Source organism: Antedon bifida, chromosome 6, assembly GCF_963402885.1.
Source record: "Antedon bifida chromosome 6, ecAntBifi1.1, whole genome shotgun sequence".
NCBI classification, from domain to species: domain Eukaryota; kingdom Metazoa; phylum Echinodermata; class Crinoidea; order Comatulida; family Antedonidae; genus Antedon; species Antedon bifida.
This window is the reverse complement of record NC_136231.1, coordinates 7,492,621-7,507,900: the sequence shown is the minus strand read 5'-3', so window position 1 is coordinate 7,507,900 and position 15,280 is coordinate 7,492,621. Positions and strand designations below refer to the sequence as shown.

The 15,280-nt window shown below is 30.8% G+C and overlaps 1 protein-coding gene across 1 annotated transcript in view; it reads right to left on the bottom strand.

Annotated features, from left to right (window-relative positions):
* Positions 1-14,869, bottom strand: part of LOC144844549 (serine/threonine-protein kinase NIM1-like) — a 31,070-nt gene extending 16,201 nt beyond the window's left edge. The window contains exon 1 of the mRNA XM_078701504.1: positions 14,673-14,869. The gene's annotated coding sequence lies outside the window, so the exon portion shown is untranslated. The remainder of the gene's footprint in view (positions 1-14,672) is intronic.
* Positions 14,870-15,280: the final 411 nt, after the last annotated feature.

Genomic DNA, 15,280 nt, shown 5'->3' with positions numbered 1-15,280 from the left:
AAAATATTTAAAATTGCATAATCTTTTCCTCTATAGTATAATAATTAAAGCCTGTTTAATATCATGTGGCAGATCTTTTTCTGGGTATAACTTTCCAAGCAATAGAACAATAGAAGACATCTACATGATTGATTAATAAACTTAATCTAAATCATTTGGAGAAAAAAAATCTAACTATTATTCTGAAATACAAATACACTTAGTTTGTTCTCTTTTTTTTACAGTTTTATATAGTGGACGAACTTTAAAAGAAAGTTATCATGAAATATTTACGAAGCTTGTGGCATTGATTTAAGTCTAGGAAATTTAATATTTTCCCCCTTAAAAATGATAACACAGCTAATAAAACACAGTGTAGCATGACCATTGAATTTGTAATATTAATATGACTGAATAAACAACCCAACACAGTCATATGTAATCAAATGAAGGTTGGATGCAAGCCTTTCCTGGTACACAATTGAAGAGTTGAATGAACGGATAAAAATATTATTTCCATTAAACAAATACAAAATCTTCATTAATATTTATAATTATTTGCCAATTCTCTTTTGAATGTCAAAGTGTAGTGTGCCATGATTTTGGCCTGTGGGGCAGAGTAGTTACAGACGGTGTAGTCTATAGGTGGGTTGCAGGACAACAATCTTTTACAAAAATCTGACAGTGTAAAATAATATATTCAATCTTTGAAATCGGAGGGGAAAATGGCCAGCATGTGATATGAATCAAGGCCAGAAATAAAAACAATCAATACTTAACAAGCCATTGTTTTCAGTCGAATCCTAATGATAATTGCAAGGATACCAAATAAATGGAAGGAAAATTAAATATTCCTAATTTGTACACTCCTATTGTCTTTTTTGTTTGTTGATAATTAAAATTCAAACTGTCTTTATTGATCGGAACTTCATTGCTCATTTAAAAACAGGTACAATTTTACATACAAAATTGGAAAAACGTAAAGCAGCAAATAGGATCTCCAAAGTGCTGGAGAACGGAGCGGTGTAAATGGTTCCTCTGCAGCTTTTCTTCTTTTTTTTGCTTATCTTAGGATATTTTAAAGCTCAGGTACAGGCATGAATTTTAAATATATTATTTGGTTAATTGTATATAAATCGAATATTTGTAACAGAAATCAAGACGAAAAAACATGAATTTCCCTTAATATGGTAAAATACAAAATTTGGCAAAATTCTTCCATAAAAACCAGGAAGACCTTTTTTCAGTAGTTAGGTAGTTAACCTAATGTAATAACATGTCTGGTGACTCCCTAGATGGTGAAAAAAGATGGTGGATATACGGTGGATAATTTTTGCTATAGCATGAAAATAAAAATCTGAAGTTGAATAAAAATATCAGAAATGTAATATTCAAGTTATATTACCTATATTTATTCATCTAATAACATTTTTTACCACACCGTTTATTTTTCATAGCTTTTTGAAATGCCTCTCTATTTACAAAATTTGTGTACAAAAGAATAGAGATTTTACTGTGTAATTTGAACTATCCCCCCACTGATTAGAAAGTGCTTATTTTCAACAAGCTCGTGTAACACAAATAAAATCCTAAAAATTATGAAACATAGGGGAAACTATAGATCGATAATTATTAGAATGTATGATCAATAGAAATTTTTTGCCCGCACCTGGCCTTTAAGGATCATTTTTGTATGTAAATTGCTTAGAAACATTGTATTAGGTGCTATAAGAATACCAACTATTATTATTATTGAAGTAAAGACCATTGATTTTGTTTTACTGTAGGGACAAAACCAATGATTGCTCTTGTTTTATTAAATGACAGTGTTAGATATTAATCTAGCAGATGTTATATTTATCACTACACTGTAGTGGTAAATTGGAGAGATTACATTCTAATCTAAAAACTGTAGCTTGTTTTTAAATAATTAGATGTTTAGAACTTACTGTAAACAAATTTATAGTTGATAAAAATGTCCCAAAAATGTTCTCAAGGGAGAATTTCATTTTTGTTTTCAATTCAATATTATTTTCATAAGATATCATATGTATAACATTTTTTTAAAGAGTAGAATGTACTTATGCTGGAGAAATTTAAATAAGCCCAGAGGGCTTTAAGGCTAGAGTTCCACCAGAAAAAAAAAACAATTCAAAAAGTATATACTAATTTCTACAAGCAAGATACTCAAATTAACATAAACATGCATTTGCTGTCAAAGAATAAATATATTTATGTGAACTAATAAAATTGCAGATTATTATTACTACAGTAGATTTTAATAACTTTCCTAATAAAATTGTAAAAGTATTCATAAAATATTTACAATGAAAATATAATAAAAACCGATATTGTTAAACAGTGAAAACTGAATGTTGTAAAAATGTAAACTAAAGAATTGTAAATGTCAGCAACACATTAATTTAGATGTTGTTGTCAGTAATTGGACTGACTGATGTAAAACATCAACAATATGTTGTTTAGATTTGGAAATGATACTTTTTATGATGAAAACACTTTTAATTAGTGTATTTTTAGTCTTTTTTTTCTTCTGCTATTAAAACTACTTTGCCTTAAAATTGTTTTTATTTTGTTTTAAAAGTTCAAATTAGTGATTTTGATGGATTTGGTAGTCAGTAGTGCTGTAGTAATAGTACAATGTATTAGGGTTCACGAATCCATACAGTACTCCTTTTGTTATTACCATAACAACAGTATCCACTAAAACTTTGAATGTAAGTAAATACATTTTTATCAATTTTAATATTAAAACATTTTTTGTTATGTTGCACAGTAGTTTATTACAAAATCATATAATACTAAAACTTACAAAAATAATTGGTCACATTTATTTTATTTCATTTAATTAATAAATTTCTAGTTTTTATTCATTTTTTGTTGTTGTTTTGTTTACTATTTGTAATTTTGAATTGCATATTATCTGTTGTTATGCACAATTTTTTTTTATTGAGGACGTATATTAAATCAAATTGAAAGCATACTGAAGTCCATTAAATTGTAATAATATCCTCATAAATACAAAATATGAAAAAAATCTGATAAATTCATATTGCTAGTATGTTTCAGAGTAAAATATAAATTAAACCTGATGAAGACAGTTAATAACCCTACAGTATAGTTTACAAGTGCATTATTATAAAATACACATTTCAGTTAAATTACAGAAGCCTTAAGGTCAAATGAATAAAGTCATCTATATACTATTACTGCTGGTGAACAGTCATATTTTTTATAGCGCCATAAAAAATTGAAGAAGAAAAAAAGTGGATGAATCAAGCAAAAGTAGTATTAAAACGTAGTGACCATCCTCATGCGTGTGTATAGTTACTAAACATCAATCACACAAAATAAAACAAGGCCTGTACAGATAATTAAGTGATTACTGGCCAATGTGCATAAGTAATTAATAATAAGCACTGTGTATATCTAGTTATGCGATATTAACACTGGATATCAGTCGTTTAAATTGTACAGTAAATTTTGTCTTTGCAATAAATTTTCCAATGCCAATAAAGATGCTTTTTTATGATTCTTTTTTTTAAACGTATTTTTAATTATGAAAATAAGAGTTTATCAAATGTCAAAGAACCTTTTAAACAGTGAATACAATGCAGAAAATATTTTAATAAATGACAAACATATGCTTTTAAACAAAATACAGACTAAATTTACATTTTTGTCAAGATGTCTTATTCAATTATACACGTAAGGATTTGAGAGCAAATTCTCATTTAAATATCAATATCATTCAATTATTTTAAAGAAATAATAAGAAAATGCTTTTAAACAGAGAAAAGTAGGCCTACTTCCAATTGTTTGTTTTCTTTTTGTTTGTCTTGTGTGGGTTCGTCCCACTTTTATTATCATACTCTGTTATAAATATTATATTTTGTAAACATATTTTTTCCTCTCGTTTATATCTTACAATGTTAAAAGTAATTGTAATAAAAACATTGCATTCATTATTTTACATTTAAAAAAAGTAATTTAAATAATAATTAACAAAATGCCTAATAAAAGACGATAAAAATTGATTAAAAACGTACTTTTGACAGTTGTAATTATTCTATAAAGCTTGTGTTCGTGTTCGGGTAGAGAGGCTATAAACTCAGGGGAGGAATATAAAATACCCTCCCTTTTCACCAAGACAAAAATGAATGAGATGAGTAAGAAGAATGCAAAAGTTTGAAAAATAAGGTATTTAGAATGGATAGCATGGAATGATCTATTTAATGAAAACCGTAAGGTTAGAGTTCATACACTGTGCAAGTCCAAAATAGTATTTTGGCTCTGTGTGTATGTGAGACGCTTCATACCCGGATGTAAAACTTTTATATATATATATATATCTATACCAATAAAAAGACTTAAAATAACTTTATACATCAATATTAAAATATTTGTATATCTATTCAATTAAATATATATATACATATTATACATATTGTTTGTTTTCATTCAAATTTATTTCTAAAATTAATAGATCATAATGCAATTATAATAGTCCTCAAGATGAAAACTGCTCAAATTTGGATTTTGCCCTCTATGAACCCACAGGGAGACTACTATTCCATAGACTCTTCTTGAAAAGAACCAACAGCTATATGTCCTGTCAGAAGATAAAGCATCTTGCAAAACAGTACAATCAATATATTATAGACTAGTTTAAATTAAATTGAAATTCAAAAAGTACAGTAGTGATTTATTAAGAAAATCTATAATAAGTGTAACAGAAATTGGATAACTTTATTATCTAACAACAGAACATTCATTCCACTCAGTAGGATTTAAATTACATGTAGATATTGTGATTACGAAGGACAGCAAATTTCATATAAATTTCACAAATCTATACATTACAGAAATGTGATAGTCAATTACTACATGAGTAAATCTAAAAAACTGAGATGGAGATGACATTATATTATCTAAACCTAGTAATTGCATTTTTTAACATAATTATCCAACAAAATTATGCAACTGATCTTAGGGGTGGTGTATGCTTGCCAATATCTATTAAAGTGATACTGTAATTATCCCTGCACTTGTAGTGAATTTTTTCCCCAAAACAACATTTAGTTGTACAGTAGGAGGATAATTGAGGACAGCGTTATATTATTTACAGTATATTATTAGGAAATCTAGATTGTTGTACTGTAGGATGTTTAGAAATAAGTAAAGTTATTACACATACAGTACAGTAATAATTACATTGAAAAGTAATGAAGCCTGAAGAATGTCCAGTAGGCAGAGTTAACACAAGGAAGTATACCTACTGATCCATCGTAATAGTTCAACGGGCCTGGTTAAGTCAGACATTTTTAGAACATTAGCAGAGGGTGGTGGGACTATTGACTCAAATACACAAACCAGAAATGGTGTTGGTAGTCTGTAAGTGCCGCTTACCTGGATAAACCAGACAGTAGCCCTTTTCCACGAAGTGCGAAAACAATTACGAAAATAAGAATTTTACACCTCCTTAATAAATGGAACAGTCTGCTACAACGCCCTCTCGTGGGACCACTCCCACGTATTACCGTCATCATTTCTTTTCGTGCCGTCGTGAAAAAAGCACAAAGTTTAAGAACAATAGAAGAATTCTTGAATTCCGAAATCGACCTTGAAGCTAGCCGAGTCTAAGTTGATTTGCACTATAGATACTGAAGCTAGCCAAGTCTAAGTTGATTTGCACTATAGATACTGAAGCTAGCCGAGTCTAAGTTGATTTGCACTATAGATACTGAAGCTAGCCGAGTCTAAGTTGATTTGCACTATAGATACTGAAGCTAGCCGAGTCTAAGTTGATTTGCACTATAGATACTGAAGCTAGCCGAGTCTAAGTTGATTTGCACTATAGATACTGAAGCTAGCCGAGTCTAAGTTGATTTGCACTATAGATACTGAAGCTAGCCGAGTCTAAGTTGATTTGCACTATAGATACTGAAGCTAGCCGAGTCTAAGTTGATTTGCACTATAGATACTGAAGCTAGCCGAGTCTAAGTTGATTTGCACTATAGATACTGAAGCTAGCCGAGTCTAAGTTGATTTGCACTATAGATACTGAAGCTAGCCGAGTCTAAGTTGATTTGCACTATAGATACTGAAGCTAGCCGAGTCTAAGTTGATTTGCACTATAGATACTGAAGCTAGCCGAGTCTAAGTTGATTTGCACTATAGATACTGAAGCTAGCCGAGTCTAAGTTGATTTGCACTATAGATACTGAAGCTAGCCGAGTCTAAGTTGATTTGCACTATAGATACTGAAGCTAGCCGAGTCTAAGTTGATTTGCACTATAGATACTGAAGCTAGCCGAGTCTAAGTTGATTTGCACTATAGATACTGAAGCTAGCCGAGTCTAAGTTGATTTGCACTATAGATACTGAAGCTAGCCGAGTCTAAGTTGATTTGCACTATAGATACGGAATTTAATATTGCATCATGTCTGAGTAAAAGCAAACATGAATTTGAGGATGGGATTATATTCGAGCATGGAATATTTTTTTTAGAATTTACTAATAATTGCATTATTTTTTTTATCAGGTTAAAGGTTAAAAATGTTTTCTCATCCCTGCATTTCCAATGTTTTATCAACTTCTTAACATGTTCTCATTAATCTATAAACTTACTTTACACAGCTGTATGAAAAAAGCAAAATATAGTATTCTTAAAATGTTGCAGCAGTTTTACATGTGGTATAGACGTGGTGAATCAGACAATGAAACAAGAGAGGCAGTCAATTAGTGTAAAGACTATTGGACAACATGCATGTATTGTAATTACTATAATTAGCAACAAAAAAAAGTGTAAATTAACTTCATAAAACAAATTGTAATTCAACAGTAGTTTGAAATTTAAAATAGTTGTCTTCATTTCTATATAGTCCTTAGTGAATTTATAGTTATTTATAAACATTATGTAATATCAATAGAAGCAAAGTTGTACTTTAAAATTACAATTTACTGAAGGCTTTATTATATAATAAAGCGAAGGTTCATTACATGAATTTGTTTGGTCAGGTTACATAGATTGATTACTAGTCCTTCTGATTTCTTCATCTGGTACAACCGGTATTTGCAGATTGCCAAGTTCTTGTAATCAACATACCAAGTCGACTACAAGTGGCTACCATGGCAACCGGAATGCACGCTATATTGTAATAAGCATGAAAGAACGTTAATTCAGACGTAGCCTAATTATAAACAAATTGATAGAGTATCGCTCGTTTGAAGGAACATTTTAGTAAATAGCGATAGTTTGTAGAATATACAAAAATTAACTTAATTGCTTGTGAGTTAAAATAGCCTTGCATTTGCAATCAAGACAAAACAATGTTCATTATTATAAACTAGAAAATATCTAAATTAGAAGATAGTCTGGGCTTTACTGCAAAACTTGCCTAAAAATAATTTTCATGTAGTATGATTATAGGTGATTGTATATTTTGTTTTTGATTAACACAAAACTACCGTAAATCTTCTAATTGTAACACTGGGTTATTATTCTTTGATCGTTTTTAGGGTGGGTTACTATTAGAAGAGGGGTTACTATTAGAGTAGTGGGTTACTAATTAATCTTAAATTAGGCACCTGAAAATAGTAACCCACCCCAACTTTTCTGGTCAGCAACTCATAGCAAAATAATAAAACAGTACGAATAAACAAATTTGTTTGAACTCTAACTTTATTTTATAAACTCAAAAACACTCCATCCTCCCCCACTCCCGAGATCAACATGAATATCTCCTTATTTTTTTAATACAGCTGCATCATAAAAGACCAGTCTTCATAATGTCATTTTGTCAATAGTTTGGTGACTCTAATAGAGTAGTGGGTTAATATTATAGATTGACTTATAAGGTGGGTTACTATTAGAAGGGGGTTACTATTATTTGAGTGAGGGTTACTATTATTAGAGTGTGGGTTACTATTAGAAGATTTACGGTCTTAATAAGTGTGAGGGAGGAGTCGTAGTAAATCTTTTTTTCGAATAAAGAGGTGTAAAACTTTATGTTGAATAGATGTGCTGATGTTGTGGTGTTCGACTTCAGAAAGACACACAGTACATTAAAAATTCCTCAAGACATTATTTCAAGAACAGAACTGACTGATTTAAAACATGTTTAAATTATGTAAAAGAAACATTTAAGATGGTACGAAATAGTGAAACCAACCACAATGGTCTTACTCCTTCTCCACTCCTCCACTTCTTACCAATAATTTTATGTTGATCAACAAAAACCAACATCACATCATATGAAGTCTCCCTCTCTGACAGTAGAAAACATGTTTAACAGTTTACAATTGTTAATTAAACAATAGCAGTCAGATATTACTGTACATACAATTCCTCTGCCGAGGGCTGATTCCACAATTAATAAAATTACTAAAATTATAAAAAGTGTTTCAGAATTGGAATCCTGGTCCAGATTACCGGCAAGGTAATGAAGTTTTCTGTAACCATCAGTACCTACTGTACAGTATCTGTGATTTAAATGTGACAAATAATCTCCTAAGCAAAGGTACTGTATATGGATTTACCTCAATTATTATACAGTATATTGTGACAGAAATTTTTTTAAATGATGATGGTGATAAGAAATGATGTTGAAATAGACTTTCAAATCTTCAGTGATAAAGTACCATGATTATACAAAAAGATCAAATATATTTTCTTAACAGTACTTGAAATGATGAAACAGAGAGACAGTCGATATTACTTTTGAGACTATTGGGCATCCTTGTATAACACTGTCAAATAACAATGTCACATTTAACTACTAAAGGCTGCATTTTGCCATGTTTTTAATATAATCAGATGTATGTAAAAGAACTGAATTAAACAAGACGACGCCAAGTATTATCATACGATACCAGTCTCCTTTTTATATAATCAGTAAACAATGACTTATCGGTAACAGTTGAGAGATCAAAGTTTGTATAGTGACAATGAATGTAAGATAACTAAATTATAATCCACATTTTTAGATACTATTAATAGTCTTTAGCTTTAGCAAAGATTTACATTATGGTCATCATAAGCTCCATTTAAATAATAATAATATCCTGGATTTATAAAGCACCTAATGTTGTGAAACCTCTAAGCGCTGTACATATTATTACCCAGGTCATTTTTTTTGACCAAACATGTATGGAAACATACTCCCATAATACAGCTAGTACAGTAATCAGCGCAAAGTTGTGTCTTGATCTAAAACCGGGTACCCATTTAATACACCTGGGTGGGGAGAGGCAAATGTAATTATAAGTAAAGTGCCTTGCGTATAGAATACAAGCAATGCGGCGAGAGTCGGATTCGAACCACGTCCTCACGATCGGTAATTCAGTGTCCAACACACTGCGCCACATGCCCTTAAATGATCACACACCAGCTCAAATTGTACTTAGTGAGGCTCAGCCAAAGTTCAAAAGGAAGACTGATCACAACATGGATAGCAAACATTCAGAGAGAAACGAAACAGGCCTATACAAGTGGTGAACACAGGTGAGAAAACGTGATGCTTTAAATATAATTATTAATATAAAATACAAGCTTTGATGGGAGATTGATCTTTGTAAATAATAATTTACATTTATTAAACATTGTTGTAATGTAAACAACAATAGATGACTTTTGTTGGTGGTCATGCATAAAATATTTATCCTATAAAAATATTGTGATATTGATAATGATATTCAATATCTATCATCACACAGTATTAACATACATTGTATTAATTCAGATCATGGAGAGAAGTAATTCCTCTATGTTGAGACTTACAGTATACTGCAATACATTATAATATAAAATGTCAGCAGTAGGAAATAAGGACTAACTGTACAGTTATATAGCAATTGTTTTTTTTTTATAGTTGATCTTTGTATACTGCTCAAAACCAACTGATACTGAGATGACCATATGATGCATTGTATCTTATGCAATATTATTTTTATATTAAATCATAATTTGTTTAATGTAGCTATAGGTAGGATGCAAGGACAAATATCAAATGGTTTCATCTTTTGTATCATAATTATAATTTAGTCACCTCATATACTAGTTTGCACTTGTTGTACTACCAATGACGGTAGATACAGGGTATTGTAATTGGTATATTATGGTTATTTGTGTGGATAAATAATTTATTCACTTACCGGTATATTTTGCGAAAATGATGATGTTCAAATGATGCAAAGCATACAATTTAATATAAACATACAGATATTATGATAGGCCTTAAAGTCCCTTGCATATAATAATAATATGTATTAAAATAAATTATATTGAGTATAATTATCTGTCATTATACTGTATGTTTACATGATCCTCCATTATTTCCATCATGTTCTACTATTGTAATCTATACAGTACAAGGCTAACCTTGTTCAGATTATTATTTATAGGTAAAAAATTACAGAGATTACATTCTATAATCCTAAACAATCAATTACTTAATCTTAAGCATTATCACATTAAAGAGATGTATTTCCATGTATCCACAACAATACTGAAGAACAATCAAATGAATGTAATTTTGATGAGGCTAGAATTTAATAACATGTGTAGTTCAACTTTTTAGAATCATATTCTCATCAAACTCGATACAGATATACATAAGGATGAAGGGTCGGTCGTCAGCAAGATTATCGACCCGTAATCATTGGATGTACTCTAGCTAGAAATACAATACGTCCATAGTCAGGTGTATAAGTGCCTCATGCTATGTGTTGATGTTGACAAGTAATTTGAGTGCTCATCCATTTCAAAACTAAACATCCGCACAAAGAAAACTGTGATTGGCTATCATCATGGAAAAGTGTGTTTCTTATGAATGAAATATTAAAAGTAGTAATTTAAGCATTAACTACTTTAGTGTGGTGTGCAATTTGAAGTTAAGACCAAAGAATGGCAACATTCAGTTATCTGATCTATTTTAATCATCACACAGTAAATACACACTTTAATATGGATCAATGAAAAACCAGATAATTTTACAGATAGCAGTTTGTGTTTAACCATTTTTTAGTTGCAATGTACTGTAGATAAATTTATGATTTGCTGTACTTAGGAATTGTACTTAGTAATTATAATTGATGATTATTTTGGTTTTTTTTTTAGTTCAAACAATATAACTGTCCATAGATACAATCTATAGAGTACAGCATACAGAGGAATGTAATGATATACTGTGGACCATCTTATCTATTGTAAAGTAATTAAATGTAAAGTCTGTAGAATTCACTTTGCAAAACAAGATATCATCTAATCATATTCTGAATCTGATGATAATAAAAATTATTTGCAATAGAGTCTACTAATATGGTGTAGGGTCAGTTGAAAAATTGTATTGATTGATTTGTGACGACAGACAAGTGGGTGGGTAGGCTATATGAGTGGATATTTGTTATATAATGACTACGTCAAAATAAAAATCCTACTGTAGGTCAAATAAAAATATTAAAAACATCAAATTCAAGTTATACAGTAGTATATTAATTTTGATAAAAGGTCAAATTATTGATGACAAAATAGAAAAGCTTTGCCTGCAACTGTATAAAAAAATATGATTCCACTATATAACTGTGTCATTCAAAATTAGTTCTATTTCATTGAAGTCAATAATGGTAAGTTCTACATAAAGTAGAATAGAACTAAAATTACAAGTTTACTTTACATACTGTAAATGAGGCGTTACCATGGAATTTTCTACGCTTTTGTTAAATTGTCAAATATCATGCTTACCGACCATACATAGAACATTACAAAATTATCTCAATTCAGCATCAGAATCTCTTTAACTCACACATGCAACACCGGTAATTGCAAACGACTCAATTAAATAATCACATTAACTTGGTTTCTTAGTAGCTTCTGGTTAATTATCAGATCCAAGCCACTGTTGATTTAGCAAAGTTAATGACGATGATTGTTAAAGGTTATTTTTACATGTACACATTTCTACTGTAGTTGATATAATATTAGGAACAAAAATTAGTCGAGGGTTAATTGATGCATTGTCCACCATGTAGTATCCACATCATAAATTATATGACCTGCCATAAATTATTTAATTAATATTCATGGAGAAGAGACAAGGGCAGTGATGGAGTGAGTTGTTTGGCTTTTGAGTGACAATTATTGCTTTGTTGTTATTGATTTAGATTATTTTAATTAATGAATATTAATTTAAATTTGTAATTAATTTAAATTATATTAGGATACAGAATCCAATTTAATTAAAAAATATATACTAGCTTTTAAAGCCAGGTGTGGGAAAAAAATATCTATTGTCAAACATACCAATAATTATCGATCTATATAGGAAAATCTTCAATGGTTCATAATTTTAGGGAAATTTGTTGAAAATAAGCACTTTCTTATTAGTGGGGAATGGGGGGGGGGGCGTAGTAGCTCAAATTACACAGTAAAATTCATATGCTTTTGATACACAAATGGTACAAATAAAGAGGCATGAATGAATAATTATGAAAAATACTGTAAGTGTTGTGGTAAAAAAAATCAGAATGACTATAATATAGCATTTTAAACTGGAATGTTATGTTTCAGGTGTTTTAATTCAACTTCAGATTTTATATTTGTGTTTACAGCAAAAATTATCCACCATATATATCTTGTTCTGTACCACTATAACAGTGTTATAAACATCCCTTTAAATAAAGTTAAAGCAATGAATTAATTTTTAAAACACAGAGTTGATTATGATTTATGGCCTAAGCTGCATTTATCAAAGTGTTTTTAATTATTTATTATTCGCAGTTATTTTAAAAACGTGTGTGCGTAAAGGTTTTCTTCTGACATGGTGTAGAAATAATAAATTTTATTTACGATCATTACAGTGCAACCATTAAGTGGAATTGAAAAGAAAGTTTTGCTTTATTTCGGTCACAGTTAAAATGTCTTTTCGCACTAACTGCAAGGGGGTCATGAGTTTGCTATTCATAGAACAGTGTGATCTAATGGAGACAGACAGTTTATATAAAATAATGGCTAAAGACTATAGATAAATGAATTTATTGACGTAGAAATCAATAGTTACTGGGGTGAATTCAAATTGCCCTAAATATTGACTGGATTTCTGAACTATTGAGTGTAATTGGCATTAACAATATTGGAAACATAGTTAAATTTAAAGTGTGAAGAATCCTTTTTTAAATCTTGTATGTACAATCGTACAATTTAGCATGCTACTATCAATTATTGTAAGCACACAGGGAGCAACTTCAGACAAAATTAATTGTCAGGATTACCTTTCAAGGAGAGGCAAGAAATCCATTATTTAACACTTTACACTGTACTACATCCGTTGAACAAATTTACTGAAATTGCTTCGTTTAATATTGAGCCTGTTTCATCTCAAGGAGGATTGCTTTTTACACATTTCTTATGCTCTGTCTACACTATCAAACTTTTTATAAAAACACCTTTTAAACTAAAATGTAACGTCTTGTCATACTGTACTATCTGTATTAAAATCTATAATAAGTTTGAACATATTAATACGAGTATTTAAGAGTATTAATTAGTTACTTTATATAAAATTTCTCAATGTGGTTTTAATTAAGTCAAATACTACACAAACCAACAGTGGTGCTAGTCATAAGTACCTGGATAAAGTAAGTAAGCAAATTCTCCTCGAAGAGTGAGAAATAACTTGTATTGTATGCAGAACATTTATAATTGAACATCCCTCTCCACAAATGGTATAGTCCATTGACTGTATTTAATTTTGGCAGAAAAAGCTTCAATGATAATCTCACTCACCAGCAAATACCACTCCACCTAAAACACTACAGCAACCTCCCCACACAAGAAATTAAACAAAAATGACACAATGAATGATATTATTAGCCGACAGTTACAGTATCCCACTGCATCTGTAGAGAAACATTCTTTTCAATTTCATGCATAAACTACTGTATAAATTTGTGAATAACAAATTTGCAATCTGCCTTAAATTTCTATATTTAAAATGCAAAAGATAGGACATCAGCACGGTTTTTATGGACGAATTTCCATAATCTACGACGAACCCATCTCTTACAATTTTCACAGTCTCGACTTTCGACTTTTAATTCCTGTAGTAATGTTTTAGACCAATTGGCTGACATTCTGAGTTTATTTTTGACTTATAGTATCTATAGCAACTTGCATTGTTAATTGTAATGTAATGCGACATTTATATAGCGCTAGTTCATGAAGATCAGAGCACTGTGGACTTTTTTTCAACAACATTCTTCTCATTCAACATCTAATTCATTCATGGTAAACTATTTTGTAATAAATAAATTCCATATGAAATGTTGAATAAAAGAGTTAACAATACGTTTAAGTATATACATTATTAATATATTACGCACTTATTTTATTTGCTTAGCCTACACTGTAGGCCTAGCCTCTACATTGAATGTAATCAACGCAAATCCAAACACTGTCGAGCTCTGTGAAACAATCTATGGTTCCCACAACACGCCATGTCTAGGCCAAGGCAAGGGCCTAAGCCCAAGTCCTAGCTAACAAATAATGTAGGCATAAACTTTAAAGGACCTGGTTGGGGCTGGGGCTAGCCAGGCCTATGCCTAGGCTACCTCTAGTAGCCTAGGCCGGCCTAGGCTAGGCCTAGCTAGGAAATGAATTTAATAAATTTCATACATACCATTCATTCTATTTGCAATAAGAAAGATTGAAAAAAATGTACGACAAAGTCTCCAGTACTAGTAGATAGACAGGAGTACTACTAGGCCTAGGCTAAAAACATCAAGACATGCCGAACGGCCCAGCAGCCAGGCAGTGCAGAGCTAGCTATCCTCCTTCTTCGCCGCGGCGGCGAGACGATGTTCGTGGCTCTCAGATCCACTCTCTCGATCGATGGATCACATCCCCCGCGACACGATCGACACAAACATCGGCAACGCAGTGATGCGTAGCGAAGTAAGTCAACATAACAACATAACAGAAAAGAATAGAGGTCATCAAATAATAAAGGTTATTCCCATGACTACTACAACAAACGCCTCCTCTCTTTTATTTTAGGTTGCGGTTGCGAGGTAACGATTGTAAACATTTACCACCAACCATCAGTAACAACTTGTATTTATTCTGTACCACTATTATAACACAGCGTTGACGTGTCAAAATAAAGTACTGTATCTGTATCAGAAGCTGTTTATTTTGTTGTCAGTGTGTGTGTGTGTGTGTGTGTGTGTGTGTGTGCTTAGTGTCGTTATTTAATATAATTATAAATATTTATAACCAAAATGATCT